We start from the raw sequence: 17,741 nt of genomic DNA, 5'->3' as shown, positions 1-17,741 counted from the left end.
ACCTCGGAATACGCCAGAAAACATTGCCGAGGAGGGAAGTATCTTCTATTTCTCACATGTGGAAGAGCTACCAATAGTAGCTAAAGACATTGAGAGAGCAACCATGAAGGATCCAATCCTCAGCAAGGTCTGGAGCTACACCATGAATGGGTGGCCGAGTTATATGCAAGACGAATCACTTAAGCCTTACTTTACACGCAGACATGAGCTGTCAGCAGAACAAGGATGTGTTCTTTGGGGACAACGGGTCATCATTCCACTGGTTTACCAACAGAAAGTGCTGGAAGACCTGCATCATGAACATCCAGGTATCTGTCGTATGAAAGCACTCGCTCGCAGTTACCTGTGGTGGCCAGGCTGTGATGGTGATATACAAGAACTGGTTCAAAGCTGCTCAGTCTGTCAGGCTGTACAGAAGTCACCACCCGTTGCACCACTCCATCCGTGGAAGTGGCCTGAGAGAGTTTGGCAACGGATTCACATTGATTTAGCTGAAAAAGGCAAGCAGTACTTTTTAGTTGTCATTGACAGTCATTCAAAATGGTTGGAAGTGTTCCCCATGCCATCCATTACCTCACACAACACCATTGAGGTTTTGAGAGGGTTATTTGCTTCATATGGACTTCCAGAAGAGCTTGTTTCAGACAATGGACCTCAACTTGTGTCAAAGGAATTCAATCAGTTTCTGGAGTTAAATGGGATCAGACACACAGCTGTTCCTGCCTATCATCCTGCATCAAACGGGGCAGCAGAGAGGTCAGTACAAATCCTGAAACGATCCCTGATGAAAAATGTGCTGGAAGCAGATGGTAAGGCCACATTGCCACTCAGTCATCGTTTGGCAAACTTCCTTATCATGTATCGCAGTACACCGCACACTGTGACGGGTCGTACACCAGCAGAGTTGTTCCTGAAACATCAGATCCGGACTCGCTTCAGCCTGCTGAAACCTGAACTAAGCAGACACATTGAACAGAAACAGTCTGAGCAGAAGCGACACCATGATTACAAAACCCAACCTGTTCGTGTTTTTTCGGAGGGAGACGCTGTGCGTATCCGAAACTTCAGGGGGGGGGAAACAAAATGGACTCAGGGAACAGTTCTGAAGAAAATGGGAAGTGTTACTTACCTGATACAAGAGGGACAGAGAACACGCACAATACATGTGGATCACCTGTTACCATGGTAAAAATACTCTTTTGCAAGGTCAAAATACTCTTCTACTTTACTGGAAGAGAGATACCTATAGTCAGCATTTAACCGGTTTACTTCTTGTGCAGTTGTAGATGTTTCATTGCAATGTTTTTGTGAGGTATTTGTGAATTTTTGCAGTTTTTTTAATTCATCCTTTGATGGTCTGGGAGCAGACACACTCTTTATGGGAATGGGGGTTTTGGGGGGATGTCAGGAGGAGAGAAACTGCAGAGAGGCAACTCTGGTACCTGGATATCTGGATAATCATGTTGTGGGGTGTTTAATATAAAGACAACTCCCATTTCAGTCCAGTAACAGCTGCAAACCTGCCATGCAACATGAACAGCGTCAGGACGAGTAAGAGAACCCTGGGAGAATTTCACAATACAAGTTTCTGACATTCACTCTTCTTTTCTGTCAGCTAAGAGACAAAATGTATTTTAACCAGATATCTTATCTTTTGTGGAATTTCTGACAATGAACCATTATTACATTGTCTCACACATACACACACACAGACACACACACTGTGTGCACAATGTGTCCTTGCGTTATCCTTCTGGAATGTCAACACGTTCTCACTCCCAACTCGTCAAACTTGTGACGCATGCTCAGGCTCCCTCTGCTGCACTTATGGACGCGCAGGGTACCCCTCTCGCGTCGGGAATTGACGTGAAGGGTCCTCCGATTGAAGAGATTGCCGCGGAAGTGCCTGTTGTCGGTATATTTAGACATTTTCCAAATCACATTGTAGTGACGTATACAGAACACAATAAATTATATAATGTAAACAACTACCTGAAAAACAGGTAGAACGATACTTTTGTATGGTTTATTGCATTTATGGAGGGAGTGGTGTATGCTGGGTAATGGCACAGCTAGCTACTGGGTGACTTTATTCACCCGCTTCGGCTGTTATCAGTCCATAGATATGGGCCATCTCCAGCTAGATTGTTCAGAAGGTTGTTATCATCCATCCAGATGGAGGATCACTAACAGGAGCGTGGGAAGACTCCAGAATCCACTCTGGCTGCAATCCGGTGGATACAGCAGTGTTTACAGGTAAGACCATTTAAACGGACATCATTTATAGAATGACTATTAAAAGTCAGCGAGTGTCAATAATGTTAATGTGGTTATGTTAGTAATACACAGAGTGCTAATATAACAGCTTTAAGATGCATTTGTAGATGTTATTACGTGTTTTACCGTCTTTATGGTGCTAGCTTAAAGTTACGGTGTAAACGTTAGCTTATATTGGAGTAAAGCTGTTACTGGTTAAACGATGTTAGCACAGAAATATTAGCTTCTGTCATGACTGACGAAGTTACTAGTTAATAAAGTTTCCATTAAAGTGTTTAATCGCAGCCACAGACTGACAGCAAATATCTCGATTAGCTTCAGTGCATCTGTAATAAATATGTGCAAGTTTCAGTGCTTCGTTTAAACTGTATGATACTTATACTGACCCAGGGTCAGTGTAAAATACAATCCTAGCTGTGTGAATAAAGCCTGGCTCCTTTAATCCTGCATGAAAAACCTCAGGATGCAGGCTATTATTACTCTTTCCTGCTGGCACACCTGTCACACCTGAGAGTCAGCTAGAAACTTACAGTGACGTGGACATCATGCAAAGACTGCCAGACTCTGTAATGCTGCAAATGATCAGTGACTCAAGTTAACACTAAACTTTAAACGGTACCTCTGTGTCTCTGTGTGCTGAACATCTAGGATTGAGTCAGGCTGCATCAGCTGAAGCTGTTATTTGTATATATCAGTATTTTTTATTCAGGTGTGGGGAAAATACGTAAGACTGCAGTGAAGCGATGCACCAGATTAATCCCTGGTCAAAGGTATCGTACTTAAATCAGACTACTGATCCAGCCACATCAGCCTTTTGTGAGGTCTGTTTAAAGTAGACTAAAAGTGAACTGCAGGTTCCTGAGAGGTGGACTGTGAGCACAGAAACACATGTTAATACATACAGCTGCAGCAAACTTACATTAATTTTAAATAGATTTGTTACTCTGATGTCTGTCTCTGTGTTAGTCCTCTGACAGACTGGTGACCTGTCCAGGTGTGCTCTACCTATGACTACTGGGACAGGCTCTAGCCTCTGTAAAAGAAATTTTCTGTTATTCTCATTTAAAGTATTTAAGTGCTTATGCATGTGCTTAGTTGTGACACTGTTATAGACTGTTCAGTGAAAGTTTCTAAAACTAGATGAACTTACTTCAGCGTCAGCAGTTTGAGAAAACAACTCCCTTTACAAGTGCTGATAAGGCCAAGGGCACCAAACAGCATAACCATTGATCCGTTAGGTTTCATAGTGTCAGAGTATTTTTGCTTTTAAAGGTTTTATTATTCATATAATAATCAGCTAAGAGTGTTTATATTTCTGTTCTGTACTCAACCAGCTGCATATTTTAATTGCTGGCTCCCTACTTTATAACGGAAACTGCTTGCCTTCACATTATCAGTCTTTGCCTTCACATTGTCACTGTTTGCCTTCACACTAGCAGGAAACCGCCACCCACGAGTAAGAAACAACCTTGTAGAGAACACGAAGTTTTTTGATAAACCACACCTGTTTTCTTGACAAGATAAGGATGATATTTCCTTTTTTGTATGCTTCATGATGTGTATAAATAAAGCCAGACTGCACCAAGGAGGTGTGTGAGTCTCTCCCTGAGTCTCTCACCCGTGCACGTTTAAAACTGCTCTAAGTGTCTGAGTGATATTTCATTGCATCTGAGTACTTTGATAATTAAATATCTTTAACATTTAATTGGTCCTTCGAGCCGGATTGGACATTGATATTTTTTCAATGCTCCAATAGGAGACCTTCGTCAAGTCCTGACGTCGTGAGAAGCCCACGCTGTCGACTCCTCTCCAGGCAGAGGATAAAGTCCAGAGACGTGACGTTCGGGTTCTGGCCAGCGTTCTTATAAGAGGTCCACGACTTCAGGGGTTGATGAAGGAAACCAAAGCAACCACACAATAACTCAGGTGAATATTTAGCACTCACTCACATCTTGCGCAAAACGACTGAGGCAACCTGTGGTCTGTACATTAAATAGTTTCCCGTCAATGTATGACAGATTAATTAAGTAACATTCTCGTCTGAAAAAGGACTGGTAGAGGTTACAGCTCGCCTGAAAGAGGGCTTGGAGCAAGTTTAATGTCAAAATACGACAGGATAGTAACATTCTCGTCTGAAAAAGGACTCGTAGAGGTTACGAAGCAGCTCGCCTGAAAGAGGGCTTGGAGCAATGTAGAAAGACACAGTGTTGCCCAGAATAAAAAACTCATTACGCGTATAATCTGTTGTTTTACTGTTTTGTTGGTGGAGTAAGTTGATTTTACAGCACATTAAGGAGGCTGAACTACTCCACCGAATTGTTTACCGTTGGTTGCTCGAGTTCTGGTGGAACGGGAAAAGGTTGTGTTTCATCACATAAAATTGACACCGCTTTCAAGGCTAGCTTGAAAGTAGAAGGCCGTGTCAATAGCCTCTCCCATTCCTCGTGCCAGAGAAAGCACCACGGGTGTGTATGTGTGTGTGTAAACGCAAATATATTTATAAATAAATAAATAATAATAACAAGAGGAAAAAATAATAATGGGTAATAAATCAACAAAACTCACTGCTGACGAGCAGTGGCTAGAGAAAAAATGTCCAGGCGCCGGACTAATTAGCGCAAATAGATGGAGAAATCCAAAGAAACTAAACTGCCCTGCGTGGGAGGGACAATGTACTCCCTTTGCAGTGACTGCTTTAAAAGAGACCCTCCAAGCGGAACTAAACAATGAAAAAAGCTTTAAAAAGAAAGCCAAACGTCTCACAGAGTGGCAACATTTTAAAGCCTGGATGGCAGAAAATGATAAACGCACAAAGGTGCGAGAAGAGAAAAAGAAAAAGAAAAATGAACAAAGTAGTGAACTAAAAGATCCACAACACCCAAAACCACCTCCTCCATATGTGCCTGCCCCCGGCCCGTCTAATCAGCCAGTATCAAAAAACCCCTTCACTGACGCGCCAGGCCCATATGATTCAGCAAGACAGGCATTAAATTTAATGACAACAAATCACCATAAGGAAGACATAGGGAAAGACCCGTCAGGTAGGGATATGGGAGGACAGATTGACCCCCCAGGACCGTCAGGTCTGTTTCCAATGATAGCCACGCCCAACCCAAGATATGGCCAACTAACGGGTGGCGATAATAATGAAAGAGACAACAACCCTTTCCTATATGTTTTCAGAGCATGGTCCCAAACTGACAGATTTAATGTTTTAAAGGACGTTCCACTGTTAAATGAAGGTTTTGAGCCATGGAGGGAGGCAGTTGAGTTAATTAGAACACACTGGCACTTGAATGGCCATGAAATGCTCCAGGTAATTCAGGACTTATTAGGTCTAAAAATGGGAACAGTAAAGGGAGACTTCACGGGGTCAGATGACCAGGGTATAGCCCTGCTCCCCACCTCTGAGCCTCTAAGGGCTCAGTTGGCAGGATTATATGAAAGGATTAGAGTCCGTCTAGCCCCAAGAGCAGATTACGGCAAAATAGGCGAGATAAAGCAGAAGGAAGCTGAGACTGCCTCTGACTTCCTCGATCGCCTACGCCCAGTTTTCAGACAACATTCAGGTTTAAATTACCAGGAGGAGCCACAAACACCATTTCAGCAACAGCTAAAAAATGCATTTCTGAACGGCCTCCTCCCAAAAGTGAGGGCCCACGTAGAAAAACACTGGGTCACACAAAATACAGGAAGTCTGTCAGATGCACTGCAATATGCTGAACACGCAGTTAAAATACAGAAGCAAAAAGAAAAAGGAGGCGTCTTTACTGTAGATCCAGCAACAGGATTGGTGGCATTCTCTGGAGAATACAGAAGACATAAACCAGGCCCCTACAAAGGAAAAGGAAAGGCAGGAGGAGGGCGAAAAGGAGAGAGAAGACTGAAAGACACAAGCTGCTACAATTGCGGAAAGGAGGGGCATTTTGCTCGCGAGTGTAGACATAGAAAAAAGGATGACACTGAGGAAGAGGATGAAAGAAATAACAAATGACTAGGAAAAAGCACAGAAGCAGAGAGCAATGAAAACACGGACGTGTATAACATAGAGCAATTGCTTTTGGGCTCTGAACATAAACCAACTGTAATTATATACGTAAATGGGCAGCCAATGACGATGCTCTGCGACACTGGAGCATGTAAAACTGTACTGATTAAAAAACCACCAAAAGTGAAATTCTCTAATGATACTCTGATAGTTAAGTCAGCATCAGGACATGTCAGTACTAAATCACTGACTGAGCCTCTACTCTTATCTCATGAAGACAGCGGCCGCAGCTGTAAAAACCAGTGCATATATGACCCATCTTGCCCAGTTAATCTTCTAGGGAGAGATGCGCTAGAGAAACTGGAAATAGGAGTATTGCCAGGACCAGAGGGCATGTATGCAAAGCTAATGTTAAACGAGAAACAAAGTCCAGCAGATTATCAGATTAATGTGTGTCAAGGACTCGGACAGCCTCACTACTACTGGACATTAGACCTGCCCTCACTAGAGCCTTTACAACACATAGCAAATCGATATCTGCCAACTCATTCAACACGACAGGACTACACTCAGTATCACAACACATTGAGGTTCAAACAGAGTCCAGGTCCTAATCCTGTGTATGACCAAGAAGTACACAAGCTAGGACCACAAATGCTGACATTACAGTACCTATATGTCACCCAAAGTGGTAATGCAGTGTGCTCTGTGCTGCAGCCTGAGGCAGTACAACGAGTAAATAGGATGCCAAATCCACATGTGTCAGTAGCACACAATGACAGTACTGAGTGGAAAGATTTAGGCCGCATTCTCACCCAAGTTGAAAGAGACAGATATGAAAAAACTGAGGACACGCATGAAGGATGGCTACAAGGTTGCAGAACGGGATGCATGAGATACACATTAGGGTGGGTGATCACTACCCACCCAGCCACATACATGACTGACAGCACTGATTTGCATGTGCAGGAAGATAGTGAAAACTGACATGTACTCTCATTAGAATTACACCCAGAACTACAAGAATTGCCCACAACACTATGGTCCACAGGATCGACAGATGTAGGATTAATTAAAGGAGCAGATCCTGTTGTAGTAAAAACTACTACAACCTACAGGCCAGTTAAACCACAATATCCCTTGACGGCAGAAGCAAAAGCAGGGATCAGGCCAGTAATTGCAGATATGGAAAAAGCAGGCATTTTAGTGAAAACAACTAAAGCAACCTGTAACACTCCAATCTTCCCAGTGAAAAAAGCAAACACAGGAAAATATCGCCTAGTGCATGACCTCAGAGCAATAAACGAAGTAACAGAACAAATCCCACCTGTGGTAGCAAATCCACACACAATCTTAAATCAAGTGACGCAAAAAGAACAATGGTTCTCAGTCATAGATCTGTCAAACGCGTTCTTCTCGGTGCCATTACACCCAGATTCACAAAATCTGTTTGGCTTCACCTTTGATAACGAAAAGTATACCTATACAAGACTGCCACAGGGTTTTCAGAACAGTCCCACCCTGTATGCAGAGGCATTAAAGAAATCTATGTCACTATGCACACTCCCTGCCACAGGGCAATTTCTTCTGTACGTTGATGACATTCTCGTCACGGGAGATACACGAGACAACTGCAGAAAAAACACCATGACTGTGTTGAAACATTTAGCACAGCAGGGCCATAAAGTATCACAGCACAAGTTACAGCTGTGGAGCCAAGAGGTCACATACCTTGGCCACAAACTCACAGGAGAGGGAAGAACACTGTTAGACAGCAGAAAACTAGCAGTACAGAATGCTCCAAAGCCTCTCACAAAACAACAAATGATGAGTTATTTAGGTCTCTGCAATTTTTGCAGATGCTGGATACCTGAATATGCTCTGCTAGCTCAACCTTTGCAAAACTTAATTTATGGAAAAAATCTAGCACTGAAAGATAAAATAGAATGGACACCAGAAGCAGAAAAAGCATTTAATGATCTAAAACTTGCACTGCAGACGCGCACAGTTTTGGCATTGCCAGACTATGAAAAACCTTTTTACTTGCATGTAGACGGAGGTGCAGGCTACATGAAGGCCGTTCTAACACAAGCCTTTGGGGAAAAGCAACGCCCTCTTGCATTTTATTCGTGTAAGCTAGATTCAGTGGCCTCAGGACTGCCCTCGTGCGTGCAGGCATGCGCAGCTGCAGCAGAGGCAGTTAAGAAATCCGCTGACATCGTCTTAGGACACACATTGATCGTCAAAGTTCCCCACGCTGTAACCTCCATCTTACTGCAGGCGAACTTGTCTTATCTCACACATGCAAGACAGCTCTCATACGTAGGCATCTTGTTATCACAGTCACACATTACAATCGAGAAGTGTGGTCAGCTAAATCCCAGCACACTTCTCCCCACATCAGAAGATGGTGAAAAACACTGCTGTATGGAAAAGCTAGATGAAGAAACAAAACCACGAGCCGATATATATAGCACACCACAGTCAACTTTCACTGACATTTTTGTAGATGGATCAGCTTCTAAAAATAGCTTAGGTCGCAACTGCGTTGGTTATGCAGTAACCACAGTAGACACAGTTCTGGAAGCAAGACCTTTGACTTCCTCTAACTCTGCACAAAGTGCAGAACTTACAGCTGTTGTGAGAGCATGTAAGCTGAATGAAGGAAAAAGCATAAACATACACACAGACAGTCAGTATGTCTTTGCAGCAGTACATCATTTCGCAAAGATTTGGCAGAACAGAGGCATGGTCACTTCTACTGGTAATCCAGTACAGCATGCACACCTTTTAAAAGAACTGCTAGAAGTGATAACACTGCCGAAAAAATTAGCATTGTGCAAATGTGCCGCACACCAAAAAGATAACTCAGAAATTACTAAAGGCAATAACTTTGCAGACCAAGCCGCAAAAAAGGCAGCACAACAACATATACAAACTTTAATATCTGAAACATCAACGTTAATACCACTTGATGTACTTAAAGATGAACAGAAAGCTGCATCCATCACAGAACAGAAAAAATGGTTAAGGTGTGGAGCACAGCTAGAAAATGACCTAATGACCTGTAATGGCAAACCAATACTGCCAAAATCTCTACACAAGACAGCAGCATTAGTGACACATGGCTTAACGCATTTGTCAACGGGTGGAATGATGAATGTCCTCTCTAAACACTTCTACACTCAAAATTTTGAAAATTCAGCAAAGGAATTCATCAGAACATGCATGATTTGCCAAAGACATAATGTACAGGGGAACCTCCGACCACAAAGAGGTCATTTCCCCACACCACCTCACCCTTTCCATACAATCCACATGGATTTTATTGAACTTAACGAATGCCAAGCATCAAGATATGCTCTAGTAATTATAGATGTATTTTCAAAATGGCCAGAAATCTATCCAGTCAAAAGAGCAGATGCAATATCAGTGGCAAAGTGTTTATGCAATCACTTCATCCCCACATATGGCATTCCCAGTCTGATAAGGTCAGACAATGGAACACATTTTGTTAATGACATCATCAGCAAAGTCTCTGAAGCTCTAGGATTTAGCATCAAACATCACTGTGCATATCACCCACAAAGCGCAGGATTAGTGGAAAGAACTAACGGCACAATAAAACAGAGATTAAGAAAATGCATGGAAGAAACAGGAAGACCATGGCCTGAATGTCTAGGCCTAGTAAAGATGTGGATGAGAATAACACAAGGTTCTCAGAAACTTACACCTTTTGAAATCATCCACGGGAGAGCGTTTCCATTGCCAATTACCAGTGAACCTATTAATAAATCAATAAGGGAAACTACCCTAGCAGAATGGATGACTAAACTGTTTGAAAATAAAGAGATTGTGTTAAACAACCAACTGCCGAGTGATTTCTCTCCAGTGTCTTGCAGGTTACAACCAGGTGATTGGATCCTGATCAAAGTACTCCAGAGAAAGAATTGGAGTTCACCAAGGTGGGAGGGCCCATACCAAGTCCTACTTACCACACCCACCGCCTGCAAAATAGCAGAAAGACCATCTTGGATCCACCACAGCCACTGTAAAAAAGTGAGTGACAATCCAGACGCTTAGACGCCGGCTCCCCTGGCTTCTAGGTGATCTATTGGTGAAGGGAAGGGCTGATTGGGTATATCCCGCCCTTTTTTTACTTCTCGCCAATAGTCTACTCACCAGAAGTCTAGGTGTGCCTGGTCATCATGAAGACACTTGTCCTCCTAGTGGCCAGCATTGCGCTCCTAGTGAGCCTACTAACACTCACCCAGATGAGAGGAAATAAACAACACCACCTGCAAAAAAGATGGACACATGATAATTCGCATCTACGTGACCTGAACCAAGACCATAACCACCCATGGATGAACAACGCGTGGTATAGATATGTGTATGATAGAACACGCACCGACAACAGCACGGAATGCTATGTATGTTCACATATGCCAACAACAGCCGTACACGCAACAATATATGGAAAGGCACCTGAACTTGACGAAGCGATGTGTGTGTTCAACAAAGCAACAACTGGAAATTGCACACGCAGAGATTTGATGGCAACAGGACTGACCCTAAAAGGTCAAAGCACAAAGAAAGAAGACCTAATTCCATGGTGTAGTGACACAGACGTCAAACGTGTCACGAAACCACTTTCACAACGACGTATCCTAATTGAACAGACAACCCCTTGTGCCTACAATCTGACGAACTGGAACTACACCTGCAACGAAAAACATTGGGTAAACGTCAAAGCCAACAACACAAAAAACAAATCATTCGCCATAGTTTTGCCGCCGGACATACAGCACCCAATGTGTTTCAACTTCTCCGATGGAAACAGGAAACTTGGACGAAACCGCAACTGCACACAGACACTTGACCTGACCCAATCCAAAGGAATACACACCTTCAAAAATTGAACTTTCTGGGTCCAGGGAGCCGCTTGGGCCTGCGGGCCTAAAACCTACTTCATGCTCCCACCGAACTCCACCGGTCTGTGTGCACCAGTACTAATTTCAGACCACACCTTCAAGATCACAGCAGAGACACACACGTCAAGAGCAAAACGTGAAGTTGCTGAAGTCACTGAAGTAATGCCACATGACTCAATCTATGGATCAGATGTGCCCAAGAACTTCAAACTATGGACTGATGGTCAGAAAGTCCTCCACTCCTTGTTCCCTTGGGTAGGAGTTGGGAAAAACATGCTGAGGATCGAGACACTTGACTATCGATTTGGACTGTTCCTAAATGCTTCAATGAAAATCAACAAAGCGCAAAATGAAGAACTCGACGCAATACGCATTGTAGTGATGCAACACAGAGTCGCACTAGACATGATTCTAGCTGAAAAAGGAGGTTTGTGTGTATTGTTTGACACTACATGTTGTACATACATCCCAGACAACATACACTCACAAAACATGACCGACGCTTTGAACACCTTGAGAAAGATTGAAGATGCTGAACAACAAGACTATGTCACAAGCACTGATGATTGGTTGACATGGTTACTAGGTGGTTCATGGAAGTCCCTTCTGATTAAAGGACTTGTTGGAATAGCATGTTTGCTTTTACTGTTATGTGTTTTCACAACATGTGTAGTACCCTGTCTGAAGAAAATGGTATCAAACATGGTGACAACTTCTATCAATGCTTATGTGATGATGTCTCAAATGGAAGAAATTTTGAAAGATGATCCATACAGTAATGTTTAGTTTAATTGAACACAGGACTGTTTTATGACGTTCAAACCGAAAATGTTTAGACAAGAGGTTATGAACTGACAAAAATAACAGTACTGTCATGTGAGAAATCTAAACAACAGGAGGGAATGTCAGAGTATTTTTGCTTTTAAAGGTTTTATTATTCATATAATAATCAGCTAAGAGTGTTTATATTTCTGTTCTGTACTCAACCAGCTGCATATTTTAATTGCTGGCTCCCTACTTTATAACGGAAACTGCTTGCCTTCACATTATCAGTCTTTGCCTTCACATTGTCACTGTTTGCCTTCACACTAGCAGGAAACCGCCACCCACGAGTAAGAAACAACCTTGTAGAGAACACGAAGTTTTTTGATAAACCACACCTGTTTTCTTGACAAGATAAGGATGATATTTCCTTTTTTGTATGCTTCATGATGTGTATAAATAAAGCCAGACTGCACCAAGGAGGTGTGTGAGTCTCTCCCTGAGTCTCTCACCCGTGCACGTTTAAAACTGCTCTAAGTGTCTGAGTGATATTTCATTGCATCTGAGTACTTTGATAATTAAATATCTTTAACACATAGCGAGACACGTGAAGTGTGGTAGGATCAGTTCGTAACTTCCTCCCTCTTCCTTGGAATGCATAAATGAGTAGGAGCACCACTTCTGTGGCAGCGCTGACTGTGAACTGTGATGTTTGATGTGTGTTGGCGCAGTAATAAATAGCTTGATCACAGCTCTTTCTGTGTTGCAGACTTTATTTTAAAAATTCCACGACATGAATTGAATATTCAGAAGACATTTGTTTAAATAGTTCTACAAATCTGAGCTGTTGGTGTGTCCTTGGATTGTGTGGTAATAATATTAGAGCTAGTAATCTTTCTTACTGAATCTCTACTATGAGTCATGTTACCTGAGATTAATTCTATGTTTACCTGTCAGCCTGGACGAATGTGCTGTGTGAAGGAAATTAAATTAAATCAGATCTGAACATTTAAGGAACCTGTTCATATTTAATTGAAATATGAACCAGTGATTTTTTTGATTGCTGATTCCAAGAGAGTCTTTGTGGAAATCCTGTTTGGTTTTTTGTTATTTTAATTCTCTTCTCTGTTTTCCAGAACAGTTCTCCACAGTCACTGTCCATATGGGTCAGTGGGACCAAGAAGCACTCTGCTAATGTGTGGACTCTGACCAGCAACATCCAGCAGGACCCAGACAGCGTTTTCTATCTCCCAGCTGGAGGTTTTTGTTTGTCTGTGACTGGAGAGTCAGATTTTTGTTGAGCTTCACACTTGCAGAGGTAAATCAGTTTGCAGAGATCCCTCCCACCCTGGCTTTTATGTGCTAGATTTCTTATCTGAAACAGTAATATTTCAGTGACTGCTGCTTATACCACAGGTTAATACACGCTACTGATCCCTCATAGGAGAATCATCAATTTTGGCAACAAAGAAGCCTGGTGGATGTTTGTTTACAGTCTGATGATGGGACATCATGCTCTGCATCTTCAAAGTTTGCCTCCTCATTATTATTCATACCCAGTAATGTGAAGTATGCTCATATCTACTATAACTGAACCAACCTGGTGCTCTTCATTGAGTCTGAATGTTGGATGTTGTGTATCTCGTGTTCTCTGGGCTTTGTTGTCCTCAGTCTTTTCGCAGGATCAGAAAACAAAACCAGGAGGCGCGTAAATGTTTCTTCTCCATGATGTTTCTTCAAATGTTTCTTCTGGATGATGATAAGACTGACACGGGATGCCACCTTTGGTCTTGTGATGAAGCAAAGCTCAGGAAGAAGTGGGATTAAATGGTACCCACATGTTGAGAAGGATGTACAGGGGCACCTGCAGCCAAATCCAAGCTTCAGTTGCAGAACGCTATAGACTGAGACATCTAAGGCATCAAATGTTTGATTAAACAGATGAAAAAGAGAAGTTTCTTCCCTATAATTATCACTTCTTAAAATCTGTAGCAACTTCAAGTCTGTCAGCGTGCTGAGCATGCTCAGAATGTGACAATATATTTTTGTTCAATATTTAATTTCTTTCAGTTGCAATTGTTAAAGGAAAAAAAAATTCTTATAATTTAGCAAACTAATTTATCAAAAAAAAAAATACATATATCTGTATTAGTTTTAATGAATTAATTTGACACCTGTATTGAAAATACCATATTGTATTCATACAGAATCAGTTTGGTATCATTGTTTGTCTGCTCACTGATTGTTGAAGCTAAGAGCTAGTTTGATCTGTTTAGATCTAAAGTATCCAAAGTTGAGCTCTAATGTTTCTTCACCCCTGTGTGTGTGATATGTGATTCCTACATGCTGGCAGAGCGGCTGTTTGTGCTCACAGATGGTGACGGTGTGGAGAGACGGTGGTGTTTCCTCAGAAGAACCAGCAGAGTCACAAAGGACACCAGTCCATCTCACCACCTTGGCTTGCTGACTGATGTTCGTCTGCACTGCACAGAGGAAATCAACTGACCGAGGTTTGTCCAGTGGCGTGTTATGAAATGTATATTTGTTTTATGCTTACAGTTATGTTTTTCTTGACAGAGGCTCTGCAGAGGTTAGACAAAGCAGAGAAAACATGTGCTTTACATTTTACTGTGATTTATTGAGATATTTGTTGCCTGATGTTCAGCAGGAATGGAGAAATAGAATCAAAGGGAGATGTTTTTCCTGTTTTTGTAATGATGTAAGTAAATCTTCAATATTATTTATTTGCTTGGTTATATTAGGAGTGTTTCTGAGTGAGGGGGAGAGGAGTCATCATCCAGGTAAAGTGACGTAGATCAGTGGATACACTTGTCTCCCCTTTAAAGGAGACGATCCAAGTCATCCTTAAATGTTAGTGCTTTCAAATACACAAACATTTTTAAAGGACAAAAATGAACATCCAACTTTGACTGTAACACAAAATAAATCTTTGCATGTGTGTTTTCAAACTCTCAGATGGGCAGCATATCAGTCTTGGACTGTCTAACCTGCCGGAGCAGCACTGAATGACCACCACACATGAGCATGTTCCTGCAACATTCAGCATCTGATCCTTCATCTGTGTGCTTCTGCTTTTGGTAAGTAGAGTTACCCAACTCCAGTAACTCTAAACACATGCCATCCATTTCTAACGGCCTGGTTACTTCCTGTCAGTTACTTTAGAAACCATGTGGTCACCTGACCTAACACTGTTTCTTCTTCTTCCCCTTAATGTTCAAGTGTCACATGTCAAACAGCTGGAGAGGAAACTACACCAGTGTACTGGGATGTTTCAGCAACACGTGCCAGATGCTGTTCCTTCATGGTGACATTACCAGAGACAGCCCCGCCCACCTCAGGACCTCGCCATTGATCATGATGATTATAATGATGACAGCGAGCGGAACTAAGACTGTAAAAATCCACGACCAGAATTTTTCTTTCTAATAATTAATGAATACTGAGAGCCTCTTTCTGTGTTTTGTCTGTTTTGGGTTTTTACCTCATTTGTTACTAACAAAGTTCACAAACTCACACAGTTTACATTCTGTATGTTTCCATCTTTACCAGCCACACTCTAACTGCATTTAAGAAAATAATCGTTAGAAATCGTCGTTTTTCTCTTTTGTAATTGATGATAATTCAGTGAATATATTGCGCTGCTTCCTTTTATTGCGTCTCACATTGCTTTATGTTTTTCAGTGTCCAGTTATTTTTTTACTGCTGTTTGAATTCTCTGTATGTTTGACCCTGTGGACTGTTTGATGGACTGCTTGTCTTCCTGTTTGTAACCGCCGCCTGTTTTTGGCTAAAGATTTGGATTTCTGACTTTAACACAGCCTCTGCATGTCCTCCCTTTGTGTCCTCTTCCTCTGTGAATGTGTTGCATGTGAGATTCATTTTATTAACAGCTTTCCCACAGTGAGTTGCATCAGCATTCATTCACAGCACATTTCAGAAGGATTCAGATTAATACAGTGATCTTATGGTCAGAATCATCCTGACAGAGTGCCACTGTAAATGATCTTTCATCAGGTAAATTTTAAAGTTCAGGGGCAGGAGTTATGAAGAATCATACTGACATTAGGACTAATAATATGTACTTACAAAGTCAAAGTTTTTTAATTATGCTAGAATATTGGAAGACAATCAACTTTTAGTGTTTTCCGCATATTAATTATTCTGAAATAGAGACGGTGACCCTAACTGTACAGAAGCACTAAACAACTGACAATCTAACAGACATCATTGGCCTGAGCTGTCATGCACAGTGAGTCTGATCCTTTGCTGTGAGAGTCTGACAAGCATGTTTCTGGTCAGTTTGGAAGAAATAATATCACAATGTTGATCTTTTTTTCAATATTCCTTCTCTTTTACAACATAAACTGTGATCAAGGATGTTCACAGCATGTAATAATACTGACAGTCCAGGGCATTGTGGTCTGTTGAGCTAGGGTTAGGGTTAGCAATTCAGACATATGTAATCAATATTAAACGTCTCTGACGTGGGCCACTGTCCGCAGTGTTGGGAATCCATACCAGGCTGGAACGAGTCAAGGTAGGTGAGCATCCACGAGAAGACACAGCAGATGCATCCTACTGACAGGACCAGGAGACTCCAGAAACCGAGCATCTTCTCTTCAGTGCCATCCTCTCCTGTCACCCTCTCTGCCCGCAGCTCTTTGAGTATGGGGTAGATAAGGGCGCAGAGAAACCCTTATTACTAATTCATATTATAATTCAATTTTCATGAAATATTCATATTCAGTATTGGTCCTTTTATATTAATAACCACGTATCCACCCAGGCTCATGGTGGGGCAGGGCTCTGTCCTGGGATGCTTGAGTACAAGGTAATGTAGACCTGACCAGGTATCCAGTCTGTCAGAATTATAATAATAATAATAATAAATTTTATTTATGAGCGCCTTTCAAGTCACCCAAGGACACTTTACAATAGGATAAAACAATTAGTGTTGAATAATTAGAATTGTTTTCAATATTTGGTTCAAAAACATGAGTGACAACAAAAATCCAACTAGGATTCTTGCATATGATGAATGAAGTCTGTCTTTGACTGTATTGTCCAGCTGATCCATCAAACCCCCAGCAGGTGAACCTTATTCATGACATAACACGGCAACAATGTAAAAAAATGAAACAGCAACAGTCTAAATATAAAGTGCATTCTAAACTACTCTTCAATAAATCATATGCAAAGAGTCATTCAGGACTGTAAAACGCGAACTACAGAACCCAGAGTCTTCATCATTAAATCTCTGGTTGCTTCATTTTTCTATCCTATGTCAGATACTTTAAGGTTAGGTTAGGTAAACTTGCATTCTCATGGTGAGGCAACGTGCTTTATGTGTGTGCGTGTCATGAACGGCTATAAAAGGCCTATAATTAAAGAAAGCGGGGTTTGAGTTCGAGTTACGACAGACTGTCACTACTTGTAAATGGAACGCAGCCTTCCTACGGCGGACAGCTAATAACAGGAATCGGACGCGGTCCAGCCAAGTCCACAGCAACCACCATAGCAACCGCCTAGCATGACCTTCATTCATTCATTTAATTCAGGAGGAAGAAATGTCAGGTGGGTGCAGGCTGGTTACATGCATTTGGTCCCATGCTGTCTTGAATTAAATGACTTGGTTCATTTTATGGCTGGGCTGTATGTGGGGTTATATCATGTTACTTGGGCAGGAGTACCTGTCCCCTGTTAGACTTAGAAAGTTTCTCCATAAGTAGAGCTTCTAACTCTGAATGAATGTGTTACAG

The 17,741-nt window shown here is 41.8% G+C and overlaps 1 protein-coding gene and 2 long non-coding RNA genes across 7 annotated transcripts in view; 2 read left to right on the top strand and 1 right to left on the bottom strand.

The window, feature by feature from the left end:
• Nucleotides 1-1,423: 1,423 nt before the first annotated feature.
• Nucleotides 1,424-15,335, top strand: LOC145419624 (uncharacterized). 4 transcript variants are annotated; one of them, XR_013900931.1, is made up of 6 exons: nucleotides 1,424-2,256; nucleotides 13,098-13,279; nucleotides 13,378-14,471; nucleotides 14,724-14,832; nucleotides 14,938-15,059; nucleotides 15,202-15,335. It is a non-coding gene; the product is annotated as an uncharacterized LOC145419624 (long non-coding RNA). The 4 variants fall into 4 exon arrangements; XR_013900928.1 differs by having other exon boundaries at nucleotides 14,724-15,059; XR_013900929.1 differs by lacking the exon at nucleotides 15,202-15,335 and having other exon boundaries at nucleotides 1,424-1,915; nucleotides 2,176-2,256; nucleotides 14,724-15,167.
• Nucleotides 3,514-12,493, top strand: LOC145419570 (uncharacterized). The gene is made up of 2 exons (XR_013900861.1): nucleotides 3,514-4,203; nucleotides 10,158-12,493. It is a non-coding gene; the product is annotated as an uncharacterized LOC145419570 (long non-coding RNA).
• The window catches only part of LOC145419622 (protein TANC1-like), a 22,661-nt gene continuing 20,251 nt past the window's right edge, over nucleotides 15,332-17,741 (bottom strand). For both annotated transcript variants that reach the window (XM_080287821.1, XM_080287820.1), the window contains one exon: nucleotides 15,332-16,641. The gene's annotated coding sequence lies outside the window, so the exon portion shown is untranslated. The remainder of the gene's footprint in view (nucleotides 16,642-17,741) is intronic.

This window comes from Astatotilapia calliptera, chromosome 13 (genome assembly GCF_964374335.1).
Source record: "Astatotilapia calliptera chromosome 13, fAstCal68.1, whole genome shotgun sequence".
In the NCBI taxonomy this organism is placed as follows: Eukaryota; Metazoa; Chordata; class Actinopteri; order Cichliformes; family Cichlidae; genus Astatotilapia; species Astatotilapia calliptera.
The sequence above is the reverse complement of the archived record's forward strand: the minus strand, read 5'-3'. Positions and strand labels throughout refer to the sequence as shown.